This window comes from Tursiops truncatus, chromosome 18, assembly GCF_011762595.2.
Source record: "Tursiops truncatus isolate mTurTru1 chromosome 18, mTurTru1.mat.Y, whole genome shotgun sequence".
NCBI classification, from domain to species: Eukaryota; Metazoa; Chordata; class Mammalia; order Artiodactyla; family Delphinidae; genus Tursiops; species Tursiops truncatus.
Window position 1 is genome coordinate 49213406 of NC_047051.1, and position 20116 is coordinate 49233521.

Consider the following 20116-nt stretch of genomic DNA (forward strand, 5'->3'; position numbering starts at 1 on the left):
TGTTAGACTGTCCCCTTCAATTATTATACTTCCATCTTCTTGTTTTTCTATGTTGTGACTTGGGTAATTTCCCTACCTCTATACTCCAGTTTTACTAATCCTTTCTTCACTTATGTCTGTGTGTTGTTGAATTTATCCATTAAATTTTTTATTTCAATTATTATTTCCTTATAAAAGTTCTATTAGGTTTATTTCACATATGCTCGTTATTTTGGTTTCAAAGATTAACTTGAGGTGTTTACCCCTATGTTCTATTTTCAGGAAGAGCAAAATTGACATTTCCTACTTTCATGTTTGGTATGAGTCACTAATGGAGGCATCTGGACTAACCAACAGTTTTCTTTTGGGAAAATTTTAAATCACATTGAACAAGTATAGAATTACAAAGATTTTCTACTTTTATTTACATTTTGGTAAGTTATATGATTCTAGAAATGTCTATTTTATTGGACACATTGGATTATTTCTTTAACCAACTTCTTCGTACACTTTTCTAACCTATTAAATGTTTTCTTTTAAATATCTGATATTGATTATTTTTGTCTTCTCTTCTTTCATTCTCAGCCAATCTCACCAAAAATGTATCCATTTTATTAATCTTTTATATTTCTTTATTTATGGACTTATAATAGTTCTTGTATTCTACATTCTTTGGATTTAGTTTGCTGTTCTCTTTCTAAATTATTAAGATGGAGACTTAGATGATTAATTGTCAGTTTTTCACCTTCTTTAGTATATGCATTTTTTTTTTTTTTTTTTTTTTTGCGGTACACGGGCCTCTCACTGTTGTGGCCTCTCCCATTGCAGAGCACAGGCTCCAGACACACAGGCTCAGCAGCCATGGCTCACGGGCCCAGCCGCTCCGCGGCATGTGGGATCTTCCCGGACCGGGTCACGAACCCGTGTCCCCTGCATCGGCAGGCGGACTCTCAACCACTGCGCCACCAGGGAAGCCCAGTATATGCATTTTTAAGGATGCAGATTTCCCTCTAAGCACACTTTAACAGAAAACTGCAAGTTTTAAAAATGGTATTTTATTTTACATTTAATTAAAAATATTTTCTCTTTGCCACTGTGATTCCCTCCATGGCCATGAGTAACTTAGAAGTATATTTCTTAGCTTTCAACATATGGGGATTTTCCAAACTGATTTTTTTCCAGATTTCTAGGTTAATTATACTGAGATTAGAGAATACAGCATGTATCATTTCAGTTCTTTGAAATTTGTTGAGATGTGCTTCGTGAGGCAGCATCTGATAAATGTTTTAACTGCTCCATGTGTCCTGGAGAACTGTATTGTACTGTTGTTGGGTGGAGTTGTGTGTGTGTGTGTGTCTATTAATGAGTATTTCAAATGTTTATTTTTTACTTAATTTTTCTCCATGTTCTGTTAATTATTGAATGGTTTGTGTTAAAAAATCATCCATCGGGCTTCCCTGGTGGCGCAGTGGTTGAGGGTCCGCCTGCTGATACAGGGGACGTGGGTTTGTGCCCCAGTCTGGGAGGATCCCACATGCCGTGGAGTGGCTGGGCCCGTGAGCCATGGCCGCTGAGCCTGCGCGTCCGGAGCCTGTGCTCCGCAACGGGAGAGGCCACAGCAGTGAGAGGCCCGCATACAGCAAAAAAAAAAAAAAAAAATCCATCATTTTGAATTTGTCTATTTCTCATTTTAGTTCTGTCAATGTTTGAGGTTCATTCAGATTACTGTTACATCTTCCTGAATTTTAGCATTGTGAGTGTCTTCCTTTACTGCTAGTAATGCTTTCTGACAGCTATTTTCACCTTTCTTTTGGTTACTATTTGCATGACATATCTTTTTCCATTTTTCTTGGCTTCCCCCTTCACGTGGGTCTTGGACCAGGAATTCTTAGCTGCCTTTTTGGTTCTCTCATTCCTATAAGCTGGTACACATGCATACTTACACACAGACACACACACACACACAGACACACACACATGCACACAGCCCTGCAGCTTTGCTTCTTATCCTCTCCAGGATAGTGGACCCAAATCACCTGGGAATTACCAGAAACAAAGCTATGGATTATTTTTCATGGTTCCATTTCCTTTTTCCTCAATTATTTTTGCACATATTTTACTTCTTAAACATTTTATACATAGTTACTTTATATTTTTTATCTAATAATTCCAATATATGAAGTATGTAGATCTAAATATTTTTGCTGCTTTTGTTGACTCACCTATGGTGAATTGTTTTCTTGAATTTTACATAATTTTTAAACCTACATTTATATTTAATTAAGCTTATTTCATGGATTCCTAAAAAACTGTAATCAGAATGCTTTCTTCCAAAAAGAATACACATATTTCTCTCTAAAGCTACTTGAGACGCCTTTGTGGATTCCACTTTATATTACAAATGTCAGAAAAACCTTCACTCCCGACTCCTAATATCTGATTCCTGATTCCATTGTTTGTTTGGGCATCTGACTCAAAAGCGAGTCCCACCTTCATGTGTATTTTTTCCCCACTGCTTACTCTTCTAGATTCCAAATTCCTCAAGCCGAGAAATATGTATATTAAATATACAAACACTTTATTATAATTTATGCACGATTTGCTTGCATCAAGTAGGTGGGTCCTTGAGAGTCAGTCATGTGCCTTATCACTTGGACCCTAACCCCTCCCCTCTCAGTCCTCAGTCCTCAATTCCTTTGTCCCTGCGTTTTATACCAAACAGGTCCATATTTCTAGGGAAATTCTCATTAAAAGAATTAATTCCAAAAAATTCTTAGGAATTTCCCAAAAAGTGCCCAGGAATTTCCACATTGAAAACATTCAAGAGCCCACTTGTACTATCTCATGCAAAGACTTCAGGTTCTTCCTACTCCCATCAAATATACCATTGATTGATTGTCCAACTTACAGTGGGAGGATTCATCATTAAAGTGTAGCTAAGATTCCATATTGGAAGGGTACAAGAAAAAGGGCAGTCCGGGAAGCTCAAGTATAAGTTCAATGCAGAGGCTATTTCATATTGCTAGGCTGCCTCTAGCAGGAGGATGGACTGTTTTAAAAGTCTCAGTGAACTGGTAAGATTTTAGGCTTGTCTTGAAAGGCAAGTTACTATGACCATCTGCTTTGAAATCTGTGTTAACACTAAAGGAAAGATTTGAGCTAAGATATTCTAGGAACCAAATTGTCCCAGTGAAGGGGGGGCGCTACTTATACATCTTATTTCCCTGCAAATATAGAATGCAGCCTTGGTTTTTGGTAAGACACCCTGGGCAGTTTTCAGGGAAAAAAAAAGCTAGTTAAGATGACTTAACTAAAGAGGTCTCCTCCCTTAGTAACCTGCCTCACTGCAATGCCTATTTATGTCTTTCTTTGGAGTGGTTTGAACAGAATTCCAACCTAATACCATTTCTGCTTTCAAAGGACATTATCTATTCTAGACCTCATTTAGCATGAGGATAGAGAAACACAGATAAATGTCTTATCAGGCAAAAAAGTAATTTCATGTTCTTGCAGTTCTTTTCTCTGTCTATTCAAATGCTAGATGCCCTTTCATCTTCTACAAATGATTTTCTCTTAATCCGCAAAAAGTAGTTCATTCTTTCTAACAACATCATTATATTTTGAGTGAATTATCCCAGAACAATTAAGAGCTGTTCTCATGTGACACACTTATCTTTGGCTGTTTGTTTCAAAATTTGATTCAGCTGTGCCCTCCACTGTTTTCTCATTTTGTGGAATGCCTTTGTCAGTGTGGAGGAAAGAAAATAACACAGTAGGGGGCAGGGCAGAAGTCACAGTATTGTAAGACATTATTGCCTTTGGAAACAATGTTCTCTATTCTAGTTCAATGAGCTAATAACAATGCATTACTTTGTCAAAAGGCAGTTGTTACTATCACTGCAACAAAACATCCTGTAATACTAAGCTATTACTGTGACACTTTCGGATAAATGAAGAAAAAGATTTTTTTCATCAAATCTTATTTTGTCATGTGTAACATTTTCATGCTTGCTTTTAGATATTGTATTTTATAAGAGCCAACCTATAAACAAAAGCGTGGACGGTCCTCAGTGTGCACACTTAACTCTATTGTTTGAACAAATTGTATGACTTTAGATAATATAATTTCTCTAATTCACAGCTGCGGCATCTACAGAATGGAGATTTGTGGAGTTGACTAGGAATATAAGTAATGTGGCTAGCTCAGAGCTTCACACCAGGAGACACTGAAAATGAGGGAGGCATTATGACTACTATTAAACAATCTTAACCTACATTAAGGTTTTTGCCCCAGGATTCCATTAAACCAGGGCAATAAACAAACAAACAAAACCTTCAACCATGCTGGGTGCTGTGTTTCACAGGTTTACCTATAATTAGAAGAGTAAAACTCTTCTTTTTATCTTGTCTTAATGGAAGCCTTGAGCAGCAAAGGTATATAGAGACTATTTTCTAAAGTCCTTTGAGAAAACTATTTGCCCACTCAGACATTCTCTGATGCTTGTGACGTGATGTATTACTGATATCCTTTTCTGACATCTTTTAGTCGCCTGCAATGGAGATAACACTAAGAGATAAATGTGAAGTCAGCTATCCAAGCGCAGAGAAAAAAGTCACATTTTTACATTATTAAGCAGAGCCCTAATCTGGGTTTGTTGTCACTGCTGAGTAACATAGCACAGAAAAATCTCCTGTTCACCGTAGTAAAATAAAGGCAGAGCAAATTCTGTATGTTAATTCATTAACACTTCCTTAAGAAGTGCCTGCCATGAGTCAGAAACTGAATTAAACGCTGAAGACACAACTTTAAGATGTGGTGTCTTTCCCTAGCCCTCAGAGTTTAGCTGGGGAGACGTGCACATTAAAAGAACATTAAAGATTTCCAGTCTGGACAAGAAAGAGGCTGTAGATTCATTTCTCCCAGCTTCTTTTTGCCAAGTATAGCTATAAACCCTGGAAATAATGCAAGAGGCAACGGAAGGAGAACTCTGGATGGTGGAAAGAGGAAGACGAATTTGTTTGTGATCCTACAACTAAGGGAAAAACATAGTGGCGGGGGTCTTACAACCCTCCACCCAACAGAGAAAGGCTACTCAGCCCCTCGTGCCAGATCTCCCATCAGAGAAGAGAAGGGAGCCCAAATGAGCTCATTCCTCCCCTGGATTAAACAGGAGTTCTAGGAACACCACCAGGCAAGCAGGGCAATGTATACAAGGGTGAGAGATCAAGACCCACTCTGGAAATCATCAGGCAAGGGACAGGATCTGCTTCCACATAGACAACCTGGGCAGCCAGGCGACACTGCCGGGGAAGCCACAGCAGGCAGCCTGGTCGGAAAGTCTCTTTGTCCCTGTAGACCTGAGACTCCCCTCCCCCACCAAGAGATTGGGTGAGTGGGCACCAATGGCAAAAGGGATCCAGCTACATTAAGAGTCTGTCCCAGAAGAACGTTCTGTCCCTTGGGGAGAGGGGGAGACTCTCACCATCTAGAGGCACCAGGCAGCCCAGCTTTGGGGGACTCCTATCTCCTCCTCAAGCACTGGAAGGGCCCAGTGGGAGCCCCAGTGACACCAGATGAACCAAGCAGACAAAATGGCACTCTAAAGGCTCTAAAAATTAAATTGTCCAAAAGAAAAAGAACATAAGTGTGAGTGAGGATGTAGAGAAATTAGAGCCCTATACGTTGCTGGTAGGAATGCAAAACGGTGCAGACACTGTGCAAACCAGTCTGGTGGCTCCTCAAAGGGTTAAACATGGAATTACAGCATTAAATATAGGATTACCCAGCAATTCCGCTCCTACATATACACCCAAAAGAATTGAAGTCAGGCATGCAAACAAAAACTCATACACAAATATTCATAGCAGCACTGTTCACAATAGCCAATGGGTGGAAACAATCCAAATGTTCATCAACTGGCTATCCATCAACAGATAAATAAAATGTGGTGTATCCGTAGATGGAAAATTATTTGGTCGTGAAAAAGAATAAAGACTCATACATGCCACAACATGGCTGAATGTTGAAAACATTATGCTAAGTGAAAGTGCAAGTCACGTGTTTGAATTCCATTTATGTAAAATCTCTAGAACAGGCAAATCTATAGACACAGAAGTAGATTAATGCTTGCTAAGGACTGGGAGATGGGGAGACAGGGAGAGGATTTCTAAGGATACAGGTTTCTCATTGTGATGAAAATATTCTAAAATTGACTGTGATGATGGTTGCACATATCAGTAATTATATTAAAAACCACTGAAGTGTACACTTAAAAAAAAATTGAATTGTCCTTGGAACCACAGTCTGCAAAGGTAAGCCAGGAGCTGTGTGCTAATCCCAAGCAGGTGACTGTCTGCTAAAATAAAAGATTTAAATAGGACCTGGAGTCTCCTAACATAATTGTTGAAAGGTTGATACAATTAAAAGAAACTATCATACTGAGAAAAGATGATCAACCAATGCCAACACCAAGATGAATCAGATACTGGAATTATGGGACAAGCAGCCTTCATAAAAACGTTTCAATAAGAAATTACATATTCTCTTGAAACCAGTGAAAATCTTAGCTGATCTGTCACAAAGATATTTAAGAATATAGCAAATGCCCTTAACTCGCGGAAGTAAGGCAAGGAGGAGTGACTTTTCCCCCTATAACTTTCTGTATGCTTTGAATTATTTTCAATGAGCATGATTTTTAATAATAAAATTAAAACTAAAACATCATAAAATTAACTAAATTCCATTTTGAAAAGTGAGAGAAACAGCTACCCCATGCCCCAGTACTGAAATGCCTTCCTTTTCTGGTAAGTAGCTAGTGTACTTTTTAATGGTTTTATATTGAAGTCATGAAAAATTGAGTTGGTGGTTTTCCTTATAGAAAGATTTATGAGCCACAATTTCAAAAAAAGAAAAAAAAAGTACATCGCTTTCTAGGAGCAAGTAAGTTCTATGAAACTGGCTGAGTTGAATTCTGATAGTGCCTATGTACTGCACTGAATGACCGTGTTCAATGTTTGAGGGAATAGAGGGTTAAATACTTTTCTTTTTTTATTTTTAAATAGTGTCTTTTTGCTCTTTACTATTTTTGTATGTCTAATTTATTAGAAATGCTGAATATTATGATTAGAGGAATATTTGTCCTCTGCATCCTATTGTGATTTGGGTAACAAGTGTGGCAGCAACATTTTTTTTTTGAGTTATCACCACATACAAGGCTATAGGTACACTACATTCAGCTTTAAGAAATTATCATGTTTTTTAAAAAACTACCACCACTTGGGAACAATTTTTATCTAGTTAATGATGTTGAACTCAGAATAGAAAACATGGCTAGAAGTGATCAGTATTTACCCTACTCTTTTTCCTGAAGAAGCTTCAAGCTGAGTTCCACACTTTTGACTTAAATAAGTGGCATCAGCAGAAATCCTGGGTATCAGCGCTCCTACAGAATAAAAGGACAATAGGAAGGGAACCCTCCATGTTTTTTATTTTGTTTTCTCATCTGTATTTGTTACCTTCGAACTTTCCAAAGATCTGACCAACCATGGTGTGATATTGTGATTTATAATAAGAAATACAAATTTGGTTTTCACCCCATTCCCGACACACAGCTCTTAAAACCCTCGAAATTTCCTGAGTGATGAGAGAGATAAAGTGTCATGTGTATGTTCATTAGGTGACTTTTGGAAAGTATCTAGGTCACCTAAGGCTGGGGGCTGGTTGTCAATGGAGCTAACAATGTGATTAGAGGGTTGAAACTTTCAGTCTCACCCACTGATTGAATTCAATCACCAATGGCCAATGTTTTAATCAATCATGCCTATGTAATGAAGCCTCCATAAAAACCCAGGATGGGATTTGAAGAGTTTTGGGGTTGGTGAACGCGCAGAGATGCGGGGAGAGTAGCGTGCAGAGAGCATGGAAGCTCTGAATTCCTCCCCACACCTTGCGCTACACATCTCCTTCCTCTGGCTGATCCTGAGTTATATCCTTTTATAACAAACTGGCGATCTAGTAGGTAAACTGTTTCCCTGCGTTCTGTGAGCCATGCTAGCAATTAATCAAATATTCATCAGAGGGGGGTTGTGGGAACCTCTGATCTATAGCTGGTCGGTCAGAAGCACAGTTGACAACCTGTACTTGTCACTGGTGTCTGAAGAAGGGGTTGTCCTGTGGATCTGATGCTATCCCTGGGTAGATGATGTCATAATTAAGTTCAATTGTAGGACACCAAGCTGGTGTCAGAGAATTGCTAGGTGGTGTCGGGAAAAAAAAACCACACATTGGAACTGGGTACAAAACCACACGTAGTCATCAGAAGAGCCACTCACCTAAGCAGTTGTACCTGTAGTTACATGATTGAGAGCCAAGCTCCCATGTCTGGCAATTAGAGCACGTAGAAAGGCAATATCTATCCCTCTTATTTTATCAGGAAGCAACAGAGAAAATAATAATAATGCAAAATCTATTTTTCTACTAACCTGGAAGGCTGTGCAGAAAGCAGAGGACTAAGAAAATGTATGATGTACGCAATGCCAAAATAAGTGAGGTTGTTCATCGCCAGCGAGCTGCCACTCCTGTCATAGGCATCCGTTCTTTCTTCACGGCGGCAGCAAGAGCCTCTGCTTGTGCCAAAAACATCCTAGCTATGACACGCACATGCAGATTTCAGCGTTCCTGTTAGAGCAAAGTATAAATGTAAAAATTAACCCCAAAAGGGACTTGTCACCATCAGGGAGCATGAATATTTCAATTTCTGGATCCATCAGTTACTGGGAAGACACATGGTGTCTTAGAATAAAAAAGTTATTCCGGAATAACTCTCTCAGTCTAAAGTGACAGAGGTAAGAAGAGTTGTCATTTTTGGAACTTAGAAACCTATGAAAAACAATCTTTTGTTAGGTTTATAAAATGATTCCAATAATACAGAAGTGTTGAAGGTTATACTGTCCCCTTGCCATCTCCCCTCCGGCTCAGTTGTTATTCCCCAGATTTAACCGTGTTAGGTTTCATGACTTCATGTCTGGAAAGATATATGTACTATTCCATGTAAATGATCCTTTCATTTACACAAACATCTGTGTTTTACAATTTTTTAAATTAACTGATATGTTGGTCAACTTTCCATTTAAATAGTTAAATCTACCATTTCTAATCACAATTGCAAAAATAGCACAATGTATGAATATTACTAATACTTCTCTTTTTGATGAACATTTTGTTGTTTCTGGATCTGAAAATCAATGAACATCTTTGCATTTAAGTAAAACTGTTAGATAAATTCCTGTGAGTAGGATTCTGGATCACAAGAAATCTTGGTATTTTAAAATTGCCTTTCAACATGATTTGAGAGTACTTACTTATTCTAGCCAACACTGGCTATTATAAAACATTCTAGTGTTTCCAGTAAGATAGGGGAAAATGGTGTCTTCTTGTTATTTAAATTTGCATGTATAGTTACGTGTTAATTTTAGCATTTTACCATATGGCTGGCTATTCACTATTTGTTATTTTTTTCTGTGAAATGTTTCATTTTTATTCATTTTTCTATTGTGAGAACACTTTGTGTAGTAAGAAAATATGGCATTTGTCTGGCATAGATTTTATACTTTGCATACATTTTCCATAGTTGTCATTTTTCTTGCAACATGAAATTTTTTTGTAATACCAAATTTATACTTTTTTATGTGGTCCAATTTATGACATTCCCCTCTCAATTTCTAAGTTAGAAAGAGTTTTTTCCATTCTAAAGTTTTTAAAAAGTAAGGTTATTTCTTCTGGTCTTTTTAGAATATCTCTTTTTAGTTTAAATGCTTGTATATCTGGTATTTATTTTAGACTAAAACTTCCAGTAGGGATTTAGCTTTAGTTTTTTGAGAAGAGTTATCCAAATGGCCCAATGGAACCTTCTGAATAATCTATCAGATGCTCAACAATTTTAAATATCCTCTTCACCAATATCTTGATTATTTCTATGTGTCTGTTTCTGAATTTCTTTCAATTTTCTTGATCTATTTATGAACTTATACCAAATTACTTTAGTGTAGCTTCATAGTACTTTTAAACCAATAAAAATGACTTTCTGCTAATTACTTTTCTTTATCAGACTATCCCAAGATGTTCTCACATGCTGATTATTTTACATGAATTTTTGCTAAGTTAAAAAAATCTGTTGTTAGTTTAATTGAGATATAAATGAGTTTATTGTTTAATTTTGGGAAAAATTGCCAATAGGAATTCTGTTTTTCTGTCTAAAAACAGGGTATGACTTTCCTTTTATTTAAGGCTTACTTCATATCCTTTAGTGAAATATTAAAATTCTCTTCATATAATGTCTGGATATCTTTAATTTGTGTTTATTCTTAGATATCTTATCTCTGTTGTTTTGATGATGACAGTCTCTTCCCAAAATGCTGATAAAAGAAAAATGGAGAAGATATGATTTGTGAACTTGAGAAGATCAGAGTTGAACTAGGAGTTTACAAACAAGTAAAATAGGGAAAATAGACACATGCACCAAACGATGGGAGGATTCAGAGGAGACAGTGTCCATCTCTGCAAAATAAGTTTCCTAATAAAATGCATCATTTGATCTAGATGCTTAAGAATGAGTGGAGTCTCTAAGTCAATCAAAGATTAAAGAACTTTGCAAGTAGAAGGCAGGGGAAATGCAAAAACAGGGCAATGAGAGAAGAAGGCACTCCTAGTGAGATGCTCCTGCTGGAATGGCAGGATGGCTGGAGCTAGAGATGTGTGGAAGGGGATTAGAACTGAGCTCCCAGGGCCATGGTCTGGGCTATACATGCATAGTCAAGGGTCTTTCGTTTCAAGTTAAGGAATTGGAATAGATTAAATGTGTCCTATATTGCAAGAGGATTTAGGTAGCTGTGAAGAGGTTTATCCAAAACAAGGAGAGACAGGTGGCAGGGAACGCCAGCAAGGGGAAGAAAGGTCAGGTTTGGACAGAGAATTTGAGGTCTTGGAAGCATATCCCAGTGGTAGCAAAGCTCCTAACATAAAGATGATTCTCATCAAATATTGAATGAATTAAAGAAAAAATAAATGGAAAAGCATGAATGCTTTGAAGTCAGGTATTTCCAGAAGTGCATAATGTATAATAATTTAATCTCAAGGTTTAAACCACTCATTCTATAAAACCAACAGACTTCCAAGAAGCGTAGTATTTTGCCTAATAAGCATGACAATATTAAGGAACTAGAATCTGGAACAGAGCTCTGTTTTGACACACAGCAGTAATTAAGTAAACTCATTAATGTTTCAAAGCACTTGGGACAGTGTTTGCACAAACTAAGTGCTGTGTAACTGATATAACTGTTAAGTAAATACTGAATGCCTGGATGCACAGGCCCTGGATTAAAAACAGTAAAGTAGCCAATGTTTAAATCAGACCTCAGTTCCCTCTTTCTGAACTACTTACCTCTCTCTGGCTGTCCCCTGAGTTTGACTCATGCCATCTTTCTAAGTTCCAAACATCTCCATTAATCTGCCTTTTTTCCAAAATATCTCACAGAAAAGGATGTATTTACTGCAGGAGTGTGTTCAGGAACAGAGGAAGGAGGGAGCTTGTGTCATTTGACACATGAAGGAAAGCTCTGTGCAGCTGGACCATTGTGAACTACAGCAGGATGATGGGCAGAGACGGGCAGGGCTCAACTCAGGCCACTTTTAAGGAGTTCGGACTTTCTTAAGAGCAATGAGAAGTCAGTAAAGGGAATTAACTAGAGAATTATGTGCTTAGACTTTCATGTAAAAATGATCCTTTCAGTTCACAGCAGAGAAAGAGATCTGAAGGAATCGAGAGCAAATGAGGAGTAGCTGTTCCTGTAGTCAAAGTAAGAGATGATGATGGTTTATACTATAGGAGGCTCTGTGGAAAGGGAGAAAACCACGAAGAGGAACTGGGGACCCATTCAGATGGAGAATTGAGGAGGGGGCAACCTCAAGAATGATGACTAAGTTTTGTGCCATGAGCAACTAGGTACCATTTCCCAAGATGGGAAACTTTGGAGGAATTTCATGGAAAAGAACATGAGTTCAGTTGGTTATGTGAATCCAGAGTTCAGTAAAATCTGTGATAAAGAAATATGCTTGGGAGTCGTATCAGGCCCGTCTCACACATCCTGTTACATCCTTTCAACCCCACCTCTTACTCTAATCAAAGCTGCTACAACCACCACTGCTATCCCCTCTCATCCAAGTTCCAACCAGATACTTGCAGGTCTAATCTCCTAAGCCTTAGCCTTGTATCTCTTGAGGGCTGCCTGAGGCTCGTATAGGAACCCCCAGAATGTGAGGGAGTTAACTCCCGTGACGCCATCCTTGATCAATGGGAAATAGAAGCTGATGAATAAATACTTCTTTTTCTTCTCCCCTGTATGGGCAAATCTGAGCTGCATTTTGTAAGGCTGATCAGAAGATCTCAGAAGGATCCAGCACCAGTTGCCGCTGCAGAAGTGGTTAACTTGATAACGCATCTTTCTGCTGGTTTTCCTCCTTCCCTGTCTTGCTCGTCCCATGCATTTCTGCCACAGCCTGGAATAACTTTCAAATAAACTACAAACCTTTGCCTCATTCTGCTTTTGGAGGAACCTAGGTAAGATAGGAGTTATCAGTGGGTAAGTGGTAATTCAAGTGCCAAGAGTGGAGAAGATCACAGAAAGAGAGAGAAAAGAGTAAGCAGTCTTCAAAATCTGATATTTACTGATTGGCTAGAACTAATAAAGAAAACTAAGCAGAGAATCCAAAGAGGAGGGAGAAACAGTGAAAGAGAAAGGGAGAGAGGGAGAGAGAGGACAGGGAGGTATCAAGGAAGGCACAAGAAAGGAATATCAAAGTAGGGAGTGGTCAGTTTTGTCAAACATTTCTGAGATCAGGAAAAATAAAGACCAAATGTGTACAGTAGATTTGGCATCGTGGAGGCTAATGATGCTCATAATTGGGACCAGCATTTTATTTTATTTTTTTTAACAGAACACACGTTTAAAAGAACACATGGAACTGAAAAATGTCATGAAGAACCTAGGGGTAAGACAGGAATAAAGACACAGACCTACTAGAGAATGGACTTGAGGATATGGGGAGGGGGAAGGGTAAGCTGTGACAAAGCGAGAGAGAGGCATGGACATATATACACTACCAAAGGTAAGGTAGATAGCTAGTGGGAAGCAGCTGCATAGCACAGGGAGATCAGCTCGGTGCTTTGTGACCACCTAGAGGGGTGGGATAGGAAGGGTGGGGGGGAGGGAGACGCAAGAGGGAGGGGATATGGGAACATATGTATATGTATAACTGATTCACTTTGTTATAAAGCAGAAACTAACACACCATTGTGTATACTCCAATAAAGATGAAAAAAAAAAAAAGATCTTCTCAGACTGGAACTCTCGGTATTGATAAGCTGTGAATAAGCAAATAAGCAAGGGGGCTTTAAACACCCCTGGAGTCACATCGTGCTGGGGACTCTCTCTTTGTGAGATTGGTTTTTTCTGATGGCTTTTGGCACCGCAGTGCTTGGTTCCGGTTGAGGGATACTTGAGAAGCTGGACTGATGAGTCTACTGCTGATTTCGACATTTCCCAGCATACATTCGCTAACACCTGTTCCAAATTTAGGACAATGTTTAGCTCAGTTGTCATCTTCAATCTTGTAAACATACGATGGGCTTCTCATCTGCAAGAGATTAACCCGAAATTGAACCTGCAATGCTGTCTTAAGGTAATGACTGTATACCAAAAGGAAACCCTCTTGCACTGTTGGTGGGAATGTAAATTGATACAGCCACTATGCAGAACAGTATGGAGCTTCCTTAAAAAACTAAAAATAGAACTACCATACGACCCAGCAATCCCACTACTGGGCATATACCCTGAGAAAACCATAATTCAAAAAGAGTCATGCACCACAATGTTCATTGCAGCTCTATTTACAATAGCCAAGATATGGAAGCAACCTAAGTGTCCATCAACAGATGAATGGATAAAGAAGATGTGGCACATATATACAATGGAATATTACTCAGCCATAAAAAGAAACGAAACTGAGATATTTGTAGTGGGGTGGATGGACCTAGAGTTTGTCATACAGAGTGACGTCAGAAAGAGAAAAACAAGTACCATATGCTAACACATATATATGGAATCTAAAAAAAAAAAAATAATAATAATGGTCATGAAGAACCTAGGGGCAAGATGGGAATAAAGACACAGACCTACTAGAGAATGGACTTGAGGACATGGGGAGGGGGAAGGGTAAGCTGGGACAAAGTGAGAGAGTGGCATGGACATATATACACTACCAAATGTAAAATCGATAGCTAGTGGGAAGCAGCTGCATAGCACAGGGAGATCAGCTTGGTGCTTTGTGACCACCTAGAGGGGTGGGATAGGAAGGGTGGGAGGGAGGGAGACGCAAGAGGGAAGAGATATGGGAACATATGTATATGTATAACTGATCCACTTTGTTATAAAGCAGAAACTAACACACCATTGTAAAGCAATTATACTCCAATAGATGTTAAAAAAAAAAAAAAAGCACATTTCATTCAAAAAAAAAAAAAAAAAGCATTTTGTGGGAATTTACCTGGTATTTTAACCACTCCCCAGTTGATGTGGGTTACCGATACCAAACACTTTCTGTTAGAACAAAGGCAGCAGATTTGCTAGAATTCCTCCACGCGTGTTTTACAGCTAAGGTGACTTCAAATTCTAGCTTGACACCACCACAAAAATACCACCTTTTGTTTCCCAACAAAATCCTGCCTGATTATCATTTCTAACAGTTCATGGTAATTTTTCCCTGATTTCTACAAAAAGCTGGCAGAGTACTTGGAGGAAACGCTCATAGAAATGTAGACATATTTTGAAATATAAGATTTCTCAGTGTCTAAGGTAAAAGAAAGAGCTCAGTATTGTATTCTAAGACTATGGTTATAACTTTTGATGGAATATAATGCTAATAAAGAAAAATTAAATTTTGGACTAAGAGAAATCGTTTTGATATTTCACATGAACACATCAATGATGAACACGTCAACTCTTGAACTGAAATGCTTCAGTCCCACACAGACATGTTATTAGGATGATCAGGCATCCTTAATAAGAACAGCTAATACTGTGTGCCCAGCATGGTTTTAATGCTTTACTTATCCTGAGTCTAAATTTTTAAAATAATTGTATGAAGTAGGTATCATTCTCTCTATTTCGTAAGTAGGGAGACTGAGATATAGGAAGTTTAACTAACTTGCCCAGGTGAGCAGAGCTAAAATGTAGCAGAGGTAGGATCCAAGTTCTAATAACCTTGCCTCAAATCCATATTCTAAACCCTGAGAGTAAGAGTGAAACATAAGGAAGCAAACAGACCCCTTAATTCCTCCTTTATGTATGGGAGCTTTTCATATTCTTACATGTCCAAAGCTAACAGTCAAAAGCAAGAGAAGTTCAGAAACCAGTCTAAGGTAGCCCATCACTGAACACACAGAACGGAGGACCCAGTGAGATGACTGACTGATGGTTAATTTCAGCGGTTATCAAATCTACATGGCACTACATTCAACAGACTAGAAAAATCAAACTTTGTAACCTGAAATGCACCCTTCTCATGCCATTCTTCATCGGATTTCAAAGTCTCTAGCGAAAGGGAGAGTCTACGCAGACAAAAATTCAAAGAAGAGGAGGAATTACCAGTCGGAAAGAGTAATGTTTGCTTCTGCCCTTTCTGCACTGCTGCTGAAACAGTCCTGTCTGGACTCTGTCTGCTCTGAGCCACCACCCTTGGGGTGATGGGCAAAACCTCTTCATTGCATCTGGCTTTACTTCTTGCAATAATGTTAATGTGAGAAGGCTGTTTAAAGGTTGGCCTAAATTTAAAAGCAGTTTCTAACCATTAAAATTTGTCTATGCTGAAGCTTAAAAAACTTTTTACGCTCAAAAATTAACATATAATACCAGGAAGATTTAACTGAGCATAAAACTAGTTGCATCTCATTTCAGAAAAAAAAATTCATACTGAACATCTCTACTTATTTTCCTGTACTTTACAAGGCCAGAGATTTCTGATATAAAATATCATATTCTTCTGTGTCTTCAAAATCTGTTTCTTAGACATATTTTCCTTCGATGATGCTATGATCCTCAAAGTGATTTGTACAAGAAACGTTCTTTTTTTTTTTTTTTTTTTTTCTGTACGCGGGCCTCTCACCGTTGTGGCCTCTCCCGTTGCAGAGCACAGGCTCTGGACGCGCAGGCTCAGAGGCCATGGCTCACGGGCCCAGCCGCTCAGTGGCATGTGGGATCTTCCCGGACCGGGGCACGAACCCATGTCCCCTGCATCGGCAGGCGGACTCTCAACCACTGCGCCACCAGGGAAGCCCAGAAACGTTCATTTTGAAATATAACCATGGCTCCAAATCCCAACTAAACATGTATGCCAACATCTTATTTTATTTTATTCATGTATTTTATTTATTTATTTATTTATTTATTTATGGCTGTGTTGGGTCTTTGATGCTGCGTGGGGCTTTCTCTAGTTGCTGCGAGCGGGGGTTACTCTTCGTTGCGGTGCGCGGGCTTCTCATTGCGGTGGCTTCTCTTGTTGCCGAGCATGGGCTCTAGGCACGTGGGCTTCAGTAGTTGTGGCTCACGGGCCCTACAGTGCAGGCTCAGAGGCCATGGCTCACGGGCCCAGCCGCTCAGTGGCATGTGGGATCTTCCCGGACCAGGGCCCGAACCCGCCTCCCCTGCATTGGCAGGCGGATTCTCAACCACTGCGCCACCAGCGAAGCCCCAACATTTTACTTTAGACAACATTTTAAGCTTCAGCATTCTCACATGCAAAATAAAAATAACAGTACTCACTTTATAAAGGTAGTTAAGACCACGTCTGTGAAAGTGCCCGTAGGATGACTGTCACATAATAAAGGCTTAAAAACAGTGATTACATCTCAAATTCAGTTCTTCACACACCAATTCACTGGTTTCAATCAACTGTTTTGTCATTCAAAAGATGCTCATTCAGTGACCCCCATGGGTCATCAAGAGACTCTGCAGGATTCTTAGAAATAATTGAAATTGATGGTTCTTGGAATATTTAAGCACCACACCTCCACCAGGCAACAATGAAGAGGATTATCTGCTTCAGATGCTCTCCTTGGCATGAAATGCTGGTTTAATGTCACAGAGGGAGATGAGAAGTCCATTGGCAGGTTGGGAAATATATCCTTCCTCTTTTTAAAGTTTTGGACATTGGGATTGATGACTCTTGCCTCTAAATATGCTGTGTGCTGGTTGGCCTCTTACAGAGCAGAACCGATCCCATGAGGGAACCTGGATGAATACACTCAGCCTCCTCAGGTCAAGGTGGTAGCTCTCCTAGGGCACCTGACTTATATGGTTCAGGGCTGGGCTGAAAGCTACCATCTCTGAGCATTCAGGATGCATTCTTTTCAGAATGTGCGGGACTTAAAAATGTTAAGATGGTTCTTTATTCTTTGGGATACATGGAAAAATAGTCCTGAGGATGTGGGCCATTCTGAATCTGTTGCATTACTTCCATTAGGTTGAACCTTTGGCATAGGGATGAGTTAGTTTATAAAAACAAAACCATGTATGAAACAAACTTTTCCATTTTCAACTGGTTTCTGGAGTAGTATAATCTAGAAATTGCATTTTATATTTCAGCTGAAAAGAAGCAAATAAAAAGTTTGTGTACGACTGTCTCCTATCAGAAAATTTCCTGTGTGGCTCAGTAATCTGCTGACATGAAAGGAAGGTCAAGTCGATTAAAGTATCATCCTAGAAAGGAGAAGATTTTGTCAGATACAGAGACGATTTCCTGGGACTTAGTTGTATCTTGGGAACATCTATTTAACATTCCACATGTGTGTATGTGTGCATCAAAACGTAAGTATCAACAGCTTGCATGTGTCACCTTGATGGTCTTGAAATAAAGTTAAGAACAGAGCAAGATTAGAGCAAGGAAGAGCTGTACTACAATTTCTGAGCTTTGTGAAATGGCTGGTTCTATCCCTTAACCATCTCAGAGGAGATGTGGTGAACACAGCAAGGTGGAGATTTTTAGGCAAGGGTTTCCAAGAATAAGGAGGAGAAAAGAGTAGTTTTAGGGGGAAAAATGTAGCTACGGAAAAGCTGACAGTCTAATGTTCATGTAGATGTCTTTTTGGAGGAATGAAGAGATTTTCCTAAAAAAATATATACAGCTATTTGCAACTTTTATCTTTTTGAGTAAAAGTTTCCTGGAATGGTAAAGTTGTACTAGTGAAAATAGCTCAACAGAATGAAGAGATTTTCCTAAAAAATATATATACAGCTATTTGCAACTTTTATCTTTTTGAGTAAAAGTTTCCTGGAATGGTAAAGTTGTACTAGTGAAAATAGCCCAACAGAATGAAGAGATTTTCCTAAAAAAATATATACAGCTATTTGCAACTTTTATTTTTTTGAGTAAAAGTTTCCTGGAATGGTAAAGTTGTACTAGTGAAAATAGCTCAACAGTACAATTTTCTAAAGGTATATAGTAAGCTGTATGTGTGTAAATGGTTTTGGTTCTCAAATGCATCTAAATTTTAAGAATCCAAATTCAATTAGGATTAAGGATTCCAAAATTGGATTAATGATTGAGGCTTAAAGAAATTAAATAACTTGTATAAATCCAATTAGTTTCAGAGCCAGTATTTTCACCCAATCTATCATGTTCTTTCTACTTCCACGTTGCCCCTTGTGTAGGAATTCTTGTTATAGTCATGTCACCACAAGGTAGAGTGAAATGTCTAGTTCATAATTGAATTAATCATGATAATTTTTATATATTCTAGTACAACTACCTTTGTAAAATATCATACTTGGATAGTAGAGTACCCTGGTTAGTGTAATCATTTATAATAAATATCCCACCCAACTCCAGAAACTAATTCAAGGTGTCTCAGTTACTGCCTAACACCTTATGGAAAGGGCCTTGTGGTTAATTTAATTTGGATCACGGAGTCTAGTATAGCAACTTGTACATGCTAGGATAGATAAGATAAGGATATGATAAAATATTTTTAGCACGTAAAGTACATTGAAGATAACTGCAATAATTTACTTCCTTAATAAATGAGTTTTAAGGATCTCTTTTTTCATTGAAGTATAATTGCTTTACAATGTTGTGCTAGTTTCTGCTGTACAGTGAAGTGAATCAGCTCTATGTATACGTACATCCCCTCCCTCTTGGACCTCCCCATTCCCCCATCTAAGTCACCACAGAGCACTGAGCTGAACTCCCTGTGCTATAAAGCAGGTTTTTATGATGCTTTATTTCAGAATTCTGTCCTCCAGAATGCATCTACCCTCATTTAAATTAATGAACAAAAGAGAACATGAAATGCTGGAGGAATGAGTTTTACAAATACTCTTTCAATAGTCGTAGGAAATTACTGAGATTGAATTTCAAGACAGCATAAAGTTGGGAAGAAGGGGGAAACTTTATTTTGGAGAATATGATTTCTCATATCTGTGGCTCATTTTTTATTACTTCTTTTATGCTAGTTTTACCCTTTTCTACAGCTCTTCTTTGAAACTCATATTGTCCTCGCAGGAATGAGATTTCCTTTTTCTCAGGGTTCTCAAAATAGAAGCCTCTAAATCCATTTATATAAATACCCTAAACCTTAATTTCTAACTATTATTACAGCTCTTTCCTATTACTTCTCTAATATAACCATTTATTCTAGATAAATCTGGTTTTCCCTCTATCTATTCTCTCACCTTTAATTTGCTTCTTTGAAAAAAAAGAATAAGAGATACTTTCTTGTTGATCTTATTTCTTCTTGAATCTATTAAAGAAAATTCTTAAGTTAAACTTTCAGCCTCTTTATTCAAGTACCTCCAGAAATGGTCCTAGAAACCACCTGAAGGAAGAGTAAGCAGAGTTCCCTCAGGATTTGCTTCCTTCCACAAATCCATCACCACTACCATCCTGCAAGCCAGGGTCATTTTTACATTTTAAAAATGAATTCCACTTCTGCTTCAAAAGAGGAAGTAGACATAGTTTTCCCTATTCCTCCTGCTAAGTACAACTAAAAACCTTGGAAATATATGTAAAACAAGCATAAGGAGGCTCTCA

The 20116-nt window shown here is 38.4% G+C and overlaps 1 long non-coding RNA gene across 1 annotated transcript in view; it reads right to left on the reverse strand.

Annotated features, from left to right (window-relative positions):
• The window catches only part of LOC117308818 (uncharacterized), a 497295-nt gene that overhangs the window by 30418 nt on the left and 446761 nt on the right, over positions 1-20116 (reverse strand). The window contains exon 11 of the long non-coding RNA XR_012327721.1: positions 8461-8656. This is a non-coding gene — a long non-coding RNA (uncharacterized lncRNA). The remainder of the gene's footprint in view (positions 1-8460; positions 8657-20116) is intronic.